This window comes from Mandrillus leucophaeus, unplaced genomic scaffold (genome assembly GCF_000951045.1).
Source record: "Mandrillus leucophaeus isolate KB7577 unplaced genomic scaffold, Mleu.le_1.0 Scaffold1, whole genome shotgun sequence".
In the NCBI taxonomy this organism is placed as follows: Eukaryota; Metazoa; Chordata; class Mammalia; order Primates; family Cercopithecidae; genus Mandrillus; species Mandrillus leucophaeus.
The window spans coordinates 8,543,249-8,551,045 of NW_012098097.1; the positions used below are offsets into that span (position 1 = coordinate 8,543,249).

General features: G+C 47.6%; 1 protein-coding gene across 1 annotated transcript in view; it reads left to right on the plus strand.

Moving 5' to 3' along the window:
- Nucleotides 1-673: 673 nt before the first annotated feature.
- Nucleotides 674-7,797, plus strand: part of KIAA0195 (KIAA0195 ortholog) — a 55,219-nt gene continuing 48,095 nt past the window's right edge. Inside the window, exon 1 of the mRNA XM_011979094.1 lies at nucleotides 674-1,257. The gene's annotated coding sequence lies outside the window, so the exon portion shown is untranslated. The remainder of the gene's footprint in view (nucleotides 1,258-7,797) is intronic.

Consider the following 7,797-nt stretch of genomic DNA (forward strand, 5'->3'; position numbering starts at 1 on the left):
AAAAAAAGAAAGAACTTTCAAAGCAAAGCATAGGGAACCATGTGACGAAGGAGCAGAGGTGGAAAGTTCTCTGACATGTTTAAAGAATGCTGGTGAATCTATGTGGCTGCAGGAATAGTTTAGCCTGCGGGGAGTTTGATCTGGAAATGTATGTCTGAGTCAATTTATGAAGGGCTTTGAACATCAGGGGAAAAGATTTGGACCTATTTGCAAAGATGAACTATAGGTTTTTGTGTGTAGGGTAGTGACATGATTCCAACGGTGTTTTAGGCAACAGCTAAACTGGGTCATACAAGATTAGGTACCAAAATGCCATTTTCTTGTCCAGCTGAGAAAGGAATTTTAATTACGTAATTAAATTCATGAATGTGGGAAGGGGTTCTTACTTCACAGGGCCAACCTCAGCTCCTTCCCAATTTTATAAATAAGTTTTGTTTGTGTTTTTGTTTTTTTAAACAAGTCTTCCAGACTTAGATCTCTGGGAAAAGAGAAGTAAATACTGACACAGGCTTGTTTTGTTTTCCCAAGAGGGGTCTACCAGGCGATTTCTCTAATTACCTAGAAAAAAAAAATTAACTTGTTTTTCCCTTAGATTTCAGCCGAGCTGGAAGGGGGAGGGAGAATTGCAGTATTGCCTTAGATTTTCTAGCTTCGGTTTGGACGCAATATTCGTCCTGAGGGAGTCCCTCCAAGGCCTCTCGGAGCAGGGAGCCTCCAGGCATTTGTTCCCAGCAACAAGGAGGGAGCTTAGAAGAATTTAAGAGAGGCGGGGAGCTCTGTAAAGGGCTTATTTTAAAAAGAAGGGAAAAAGGCGGTGGGGGGGCGTGCCGCCTATCTTTTTAGAATAATTCCGTAGGAAAACGAATTGAAGCTAAAGCCGTGCCCTCTGGTCAGGGCTTCTGGACTAGAAAGTGCCTGAGCATTACGCCCAGGAAAGGACAGTTGCTTTTCACTCTCCCGGTCGCATCACTCGGCACCTAATTCCGCCAGGCTCTCAGAGGGGCGGTTGCAGCTACAGCCTGGCACGCCGCGTAGCCAATAAGAAGCCACAATTCACCCCCATTCTCAAATTCTGACCAATCGGTGGCCTGAACTTTAGCTCTCTGCCAGGCGCCTCTGTTGTCCGGAACGGAGGCAAGCCCCCTTAGAGTTGCCAGTAACGGACATGGCTGCGGCCCCCGGAGGAGGGGATGTGAAGTGAGGAGGGGGCTGGGAGGGGAGAGGACGCGGGCGAGCAAGACCGGCCCCGTGGCCCCGGTAAGTACGAGAAGGCCCGTGGCCCGAAAGTGGGGAACAAGGGGGCGTGGGGCTCGGCCTTGCGCGTCCTTTGGATTCTTGGTCAAGGAAAGGGGAGTCTGGGGTCTGCACCCAGAGAACGGCCTCAGGGGATGCCTCCTGAGGGGGAGTCCAGGGACTGGCTCTGGTCTCCAGCTCTTGACCATTGCCTTCCCCCGAGTCTTCAGACTCTTGCTCTCGGCCCTGGATTGGTCCATTGTGGGGTCTCTCGCCAGAAATAAAGCCTCTCGCCAACAAAGAATCCCTGCCCCAGGTCTGTCGTGCCTGGGCCCTGGCCCAGAGGGCTCCCAGCGCCGACGCCCTGAGTATTTATTTGGAGGCCCCTGGAAGTCCTCATACCCCGACCCAAATAAAGACCGTTGTGCCGCCTGCGCGCGCTCTCCGCAGCCGCCCGGGGTCCTCGCGCGGCCATCCCCAGCTGGATGGAGCCGGCCGAGGGGCTCCTGGCAGCCCTCCCTGATCTTGCAGTTTGGAGCGTGCTTTCTTTTCCTTCCGCCTTTCCAGAAGCGTTTTCAGGCTCCTCAGAAGCAACCATAGGCTACCATCCATGGCATCGGATAAAGTGATTCCTGTGCAATGCCCCGGTTCCTGTGCCGCACACCCCTGGAGCCCAGGTCTCCCGGTTCCTAGCATGCCACGATGCGGCCCCTGCCCGCTGCCCAGCGCCAGATGCAAGCAAAGCCCCGCTCTTTCATTGGTGTGTCACCGCGGGCTGCACTTTGGCATTGCCTTGGTCACGTGCTGCTACATCCCACCCTCTCTCCTGAGTTTTTCGGTGGCTCTTGAGGGAAAAAAGGAGGGAGCTCGTTATGGAATCTGTTTTCCTTCTGGTGTGTGGGTGTGTGCATTGGAGAGAAGGATCGTTTTCTCATGATTTATCCAAGATGCTAAGCTTTAGTGACATAGTTGTTATTCCACAGGTAACCTTGGAAGATGGAAGCAGGGAGGGGGCAGTTTTAACATTTTCATTTTGCAGATGTGGAGATTGTTCAGAGAGGCAAGGCCAGGGTCACCTAGAGCCAAACTAGAATCCGAAAGTCCAGGGGTGTTGAGTTCTTTATCCGCCAGAGCCAGTTGTTTCCTAGGTGTGACCTGAGGAAATCAAGTTCCCTGACTCCCCTGAGCCTCTTGCAGGGTGGCTCTGGGCATTAAAAGTGATGGGCATTAAAAGTCGGATCCTCCTATGCTTCCTGGCAATTACTAGGGTCTTCATGCCTGGTTTGCATTCATTAATTTTAAGAAGCCAGCAGGTAGTTCTCTGGCGGACTACTCGTATTAATATTTATTGTTGTCTCTGTCTATATTGGGGGCATAAATTATTTCAGTGATTCTCAGGGCAGCGAGAGGCAGAGTAGGAGGAAGGTGTGCCTCTTCCTTGTTTTTTGGGAACCATTATAGTGTCATTAGAGATGTTATTCACAGGAACGCATTGCATACAGGAACAGCGTGGAGGCAGAAAAAGATTGAGAGCCATTGAGGAGAGAAGAAATGGCACTGTGGTATCTCTTTATAGTACTTTTGGCAAAAGAAGAGCTGATCTTGGTATTCTAAAGAGGTGGTTAAAAAAAAATGTTAGATCCTGAGGCAGAACTAAAATAATACAAATAAATAAAAAAATTTAAAGCAATGGCATTAGTAAGGTTCAAAAGAGTCAAAATAATGCCTGTAATCCCAGCGTTTTGGGAGGCTGATGTGGGAGGATTGCTTGAGCCCAGGAGTTTGAGATCAACCTGGGCAACACAGTGACACGAAAACCAAAAAATTAGCTGGGCATGGTGGCACATACCTGTGTTCCCAGCTCCTTGGGAGGTGGAGGCCAGAGGATCGCTTGAGTCCAGGTCGAGGCTGCAGTGAGCCATGATCATGCCACTGCACTCACTCCAGCCTGGGCAACAGAGCAAGACTCTGTCTCCAAAAAAAAAAAAAAAAAAAAAGAGTCATGGAATCAGAAAGTTTGCAAATCACTGTAAAGATCAGAGCACATTAAAATGTAGACTATGGTAACCCTAGAACAGGAGACAGCACGTTCAGATAAAATCCTCAAAACATTGCAAGTCTTAGCTGCTATGTTAGCTCTAACTTCCTTGCTCACTGGTTCTCTTTGTCAAAACTGCAAACAGGAAAACTGGTGGATACTGTGGAGTAGTACATTGACCAGGGAGGTGAAGTACAAACCATCCTCTTCATCATCAGCCCCCAAATAATTGAGAGTTAACTGCCCTTGAACCCCCAGACCACCACGCCCCTTGTTTGTGGTGACTTGACATCAGATGAGACTGGGAGAGCTAGGCCTGGACAGTGAAATGGAAGAGAACAGAAACTCCTTGACATTTCTATTTTGAGAAGTTGCTAGGGAGTGCCAGCTGCTAGTGCTGAGAACCAGCCTTTTGGAAACCTTAACTCCTATAGAAACTAATGAGAAATGAAGGTTGTGATCGTCCAGTTCATCCCTGCTGCTCTCTCCCTAAGTTAGGCTTGAGAAACAGTTTCTACAGGAGAGGGAGGAGTCCTAATGTAAATACTACCTACACCCAAGGCTTTATGTATTTAGCTTAATCTGATGAATCAAGTTGAACTCTTACTATAGCAGTCCAAGCCTGAACGCCACAAAGCCTTTAAGTCCATTCCTGGTGTTCAAGTGAGAAGCTTCTGGGTCAGGCTTGGCACCAGTTGGTAAATATGTGTCAGTATTTCTTATCTTACTATTGTGTTAGTGTTGTTTTTACGATGGTGTCTTTCTTTACCAAAATGATAGGATTTAAAAATATTGTTTAAAGGCCGTTTCCAGGCAGGCCTGGATTTGTTTATAGCAGCACAGGTGAACTAGAGGGTAGGCCATGGCTGAAACAGGAATGCTTTTCTTCCAAGCAGACCCGCCAGCCAGAATGTGTGGTTTGGTGATCAGGGGTTTGTGTAATAATAAGCTTTGCCTGTGGCTGCTGAGATGGTAGTAAACAGGATGGGTCACATGGCATGACAAGTAGTTTAAGGGCCAGATTTAGACACTGATGGCCTGCGTAAGGAAGAGCAAACCACACACTGCTTGCTTTGGGTTTCTCTAGCTCCGAAGGCCAGAAGTGATGGGAGAGGGGTGAGGGGTGTCAGAGAGAAGAACCTTGAAAGGCTTAGAGTGGTATTTGAGGAACCAGAAATTTTAGTGTACTATGATTAAATGAACCCAATTTTCATAACTTCAAGGGCTTCTTGAAAAGGAGGTTCATGGTACCAGTCTTGCTTGGTAGGGAGGTGAACAGAAAAATACTGAGAAACACTTTAAAAAGATGTATGCCGGAGAAAGACTCAAAGGTGTATTCAAAGAGTGTAAACCTTCATTACGTTGGCATGAAAGCCAAGTGGGGCATATTGCTTAGCTATAAGGCAGAGCCTATTGCAAAATCAGAATCAGGAGTTGCTGATTTTTCTTTCTTTTTTTTTTTTTTTGAGACAGAACTTGCTCTGTAGCCCATGTTGGAGTGCAGTGGTGTGATTATGGCTTACTGCAGCCTTGATCTCCAGACCTCAGGTGATCCTTCCACCTTAGTCCCCTGAGTAGCTGGGACCACAGGCACATTCTACCACACCTGGCTAATTTTTGTATTTTTTTTTTTTTTTTTGAGACAGAGTCTTGTTCTGTCACCCAGGCTGGAGTGCAGTGGTGCGATCTCGGCTCACTGCAAGCTCTGCCACCTCCCAGGTTCACACCATTCTCCTGCCTCAGCCTCCCGAGAAGCTGGGACTACAGGCGCCCGCCACCACGCCCAGCTAATTTTTTTGTATTTTTAGTAGAGATGGGGTTTCACCGTGTTCTCCAGGATGGTCTCGATCTCCTGACCTCGTGATGCACCCACCTCGGCCTCCCAAAGTGCTGGGATTACAGGTGTGAGCCACCGCGCCCGGCCAATTTTTGTATTTTTTATAGAGACGGGTTCTTGCCCTCTTGCCCAGGCTGGTCTCAAACTCCTGTGCTCAAGGGATCTGCCTGCCTCGGCCTCCCAAAGTGCTGGAGTTACAGGCATGAGCCACCGTGTCCTGCCAGAAGTTGCTGAATTTTTAAAATTATGGAAAAAAATACACAGTATAATATTTTCCATTATAACCAGTTCTGCGACATTAAGTACATTTGCATTGTTGTGCAACCCTCATCACCGTCCTTTTCCAGAACGTTCTTATTTTCCCAAACTGAAACTCTGTCCCCGTTAAACATTTAACTCCCCATTTCCCCCTGCTCCCACCCCCTGGCAACCGTCTTTCTACTTTCTGTCTCTGTGATTTGACTATTTTAGAAACCTCATATAAGAGGAATCATACAACATTTGTCCTTTTGCGATTGGCTTTTGTTTTGTTTTGTTTTGAGACAGAGTTTTGCTCTATCCTAGTCTGGAGTGCAGTGGTGTGATCTCAACTTACTGCAATCTCTGCCTCCCAGGTTCAAGCAATTCTCCTGTCTCAGCCTCCCGAATAGCTGGGATTACAGGCGCACACCACCGCATCTGGCTAATTTTTGTATTTTTAGTAGAGCCTGGGTTTCACCATGTTGGCCAGGCTGATCTTGAACTCCTGACCCCAGGTGATCCACCTGCGTCAGCCTCCCAAAGTGCTGGGATTACAGGCATGAGCCACCGCGTGCAGCCTGAAGTTGCTGATCTTTTAAAGATATATTGGATACATTCACATGATTTGAAAATCAAAAGGCACAAAAGTATGTGTATGCAAGGGCAGGAAAAAGTATAAAAAAGAATTTTTTTTTTTTTTTTTTTGAGATGGAGTCTTGCTCTGTCGCCGTGGCCGGATCTCAGCTCACTGCAAGCTCCGCCTCCCGGGTTTACGCCATTCTGCCTCAGCCTCTCGAGTAGCTGGGCTACAGGCGCCCGCCACCTTGCCCCGCTAGTTTTTTGTATTTTTTGGTGGAGACGAGGTTTCACCGTGTTAGCCAAGGTGGTCTCGATCTCCTGAGCTCGTGATCTGCCCGTCTCGGCCTCCCAAAGTGCTGGGATTACAGGCTTGAGCCACCGCGCCCGGCCAGAATTTTTTTTAAAAAGTGTCTATAGTAAAAATTCTCCTTCCTGCTCCCAACCATTCCCTAGCCACTCAGTTCCAATTTATTAATTTTTCCTTTTGTGGGTTATGCTTTTGGTACTGAATCTAAGAAATGTGACTCACAGCAGGCCGGACGCGGTGGCTCGCGCCTGTAATGCCAGCACTTTGGGAGGCCGAGGTGGGTGAATCACGAGGTCAGGAGATAGAGACCATTCTGGCTAACACGGTGAAACCCCCTCTCTACTAAATATTAGCCGGGCGTGGTGGCAGGCACCTGCAGTCCCAGCTACTTGGGAGGCTGAGGCAGGAGAATGGCCTGAACCCAGGAGGCGGAGCTTGCAGTGAGGCGAGATCATGCCACTGCACTCCAGCCTGGCGACAGGGCAAGACTCCATCTCAAAAAAGAAAAAAAAAAAAAAAGAAAGAAAGAAATGTAACCCACAGTCACAAAGACTTTTTCCTATCTCCTATATAAGTTTTACCATTTTACATTTAGGTCTATGATCCATTTTGAGTTAATTTTTGTATATGGTACAAGCAATATTTCCAAGTTCTTTTTTTTTTTTTTTTTTGCATGTGAATATTTAATTGTTCAGCACCATTTGTTGAAAAGACTATCCTGTCTCCACTGAATTGCCTTTCATCTTTCTCAAAAGTCACTTAAACATATATTCCTGGATCTATTTCTGTCTGCTACTGTCTAATGCCAGGCTATAATACGACATTGCTTTATCATTGTTGTTGTTTTGAGACAGAGTCTCGTTCTGTTGCCTAGGCTGGAGTGCAGTGGTACGATCTCAGCTCACTGCAACCTCCACCTCCTGGGTTCAAGGGATCCTCTTGCCTTGCCTCCAAGTAGCTGGAATTACAGGTGCACACTACCATGCCCAGCTAATTTTTTGTATTTGCAGTAGAGACAGGGTTTCACCAGGTTGGCCAGGCTGGTCTTGAACTCCTGACCTCAAGTGATCTGCCTGCCTTGGCGTCCCAAAGTGCTGGGATTACAGGCGTGAGCTACCATGCCTGGCTCCACATTGCTTTAATTACTGTAGCTTTATAAGGCTTGAAGTTAGGTGGTGAAAGTCTTCCAATTTTGTTATCTTGGCGTAGTCTGATTTGAATGTCTTTTTTTTTTTTTTTTTTTTTTTGAGATGGACTCTTGCTCCATCGCCTAGCTGGAGTGTAGTGGCGTGATCTCGGCTCACTGCAACCTCTGCCTCTTGGGCTCAAGCAATTCTCCTGCCTAAGTGTCCCAAGTAGCTGGGACTACAGGCACGCGCCACCAGGCCTGCTGATTTTTGTTTTTTTGTGTGTTTTTTTGTTTGTTTGTTTTGAGATGGAATCTCGCTCTGTTGCCTAGGCTGGAGTGCAGTGGCACAATCTGGGCTCACTGCAAGCTCCACCTCCTGGGTTCACGCCATTCTCCTGCCTCAGCCTCCTGAGTAGCTGGGACTACAGGCACCA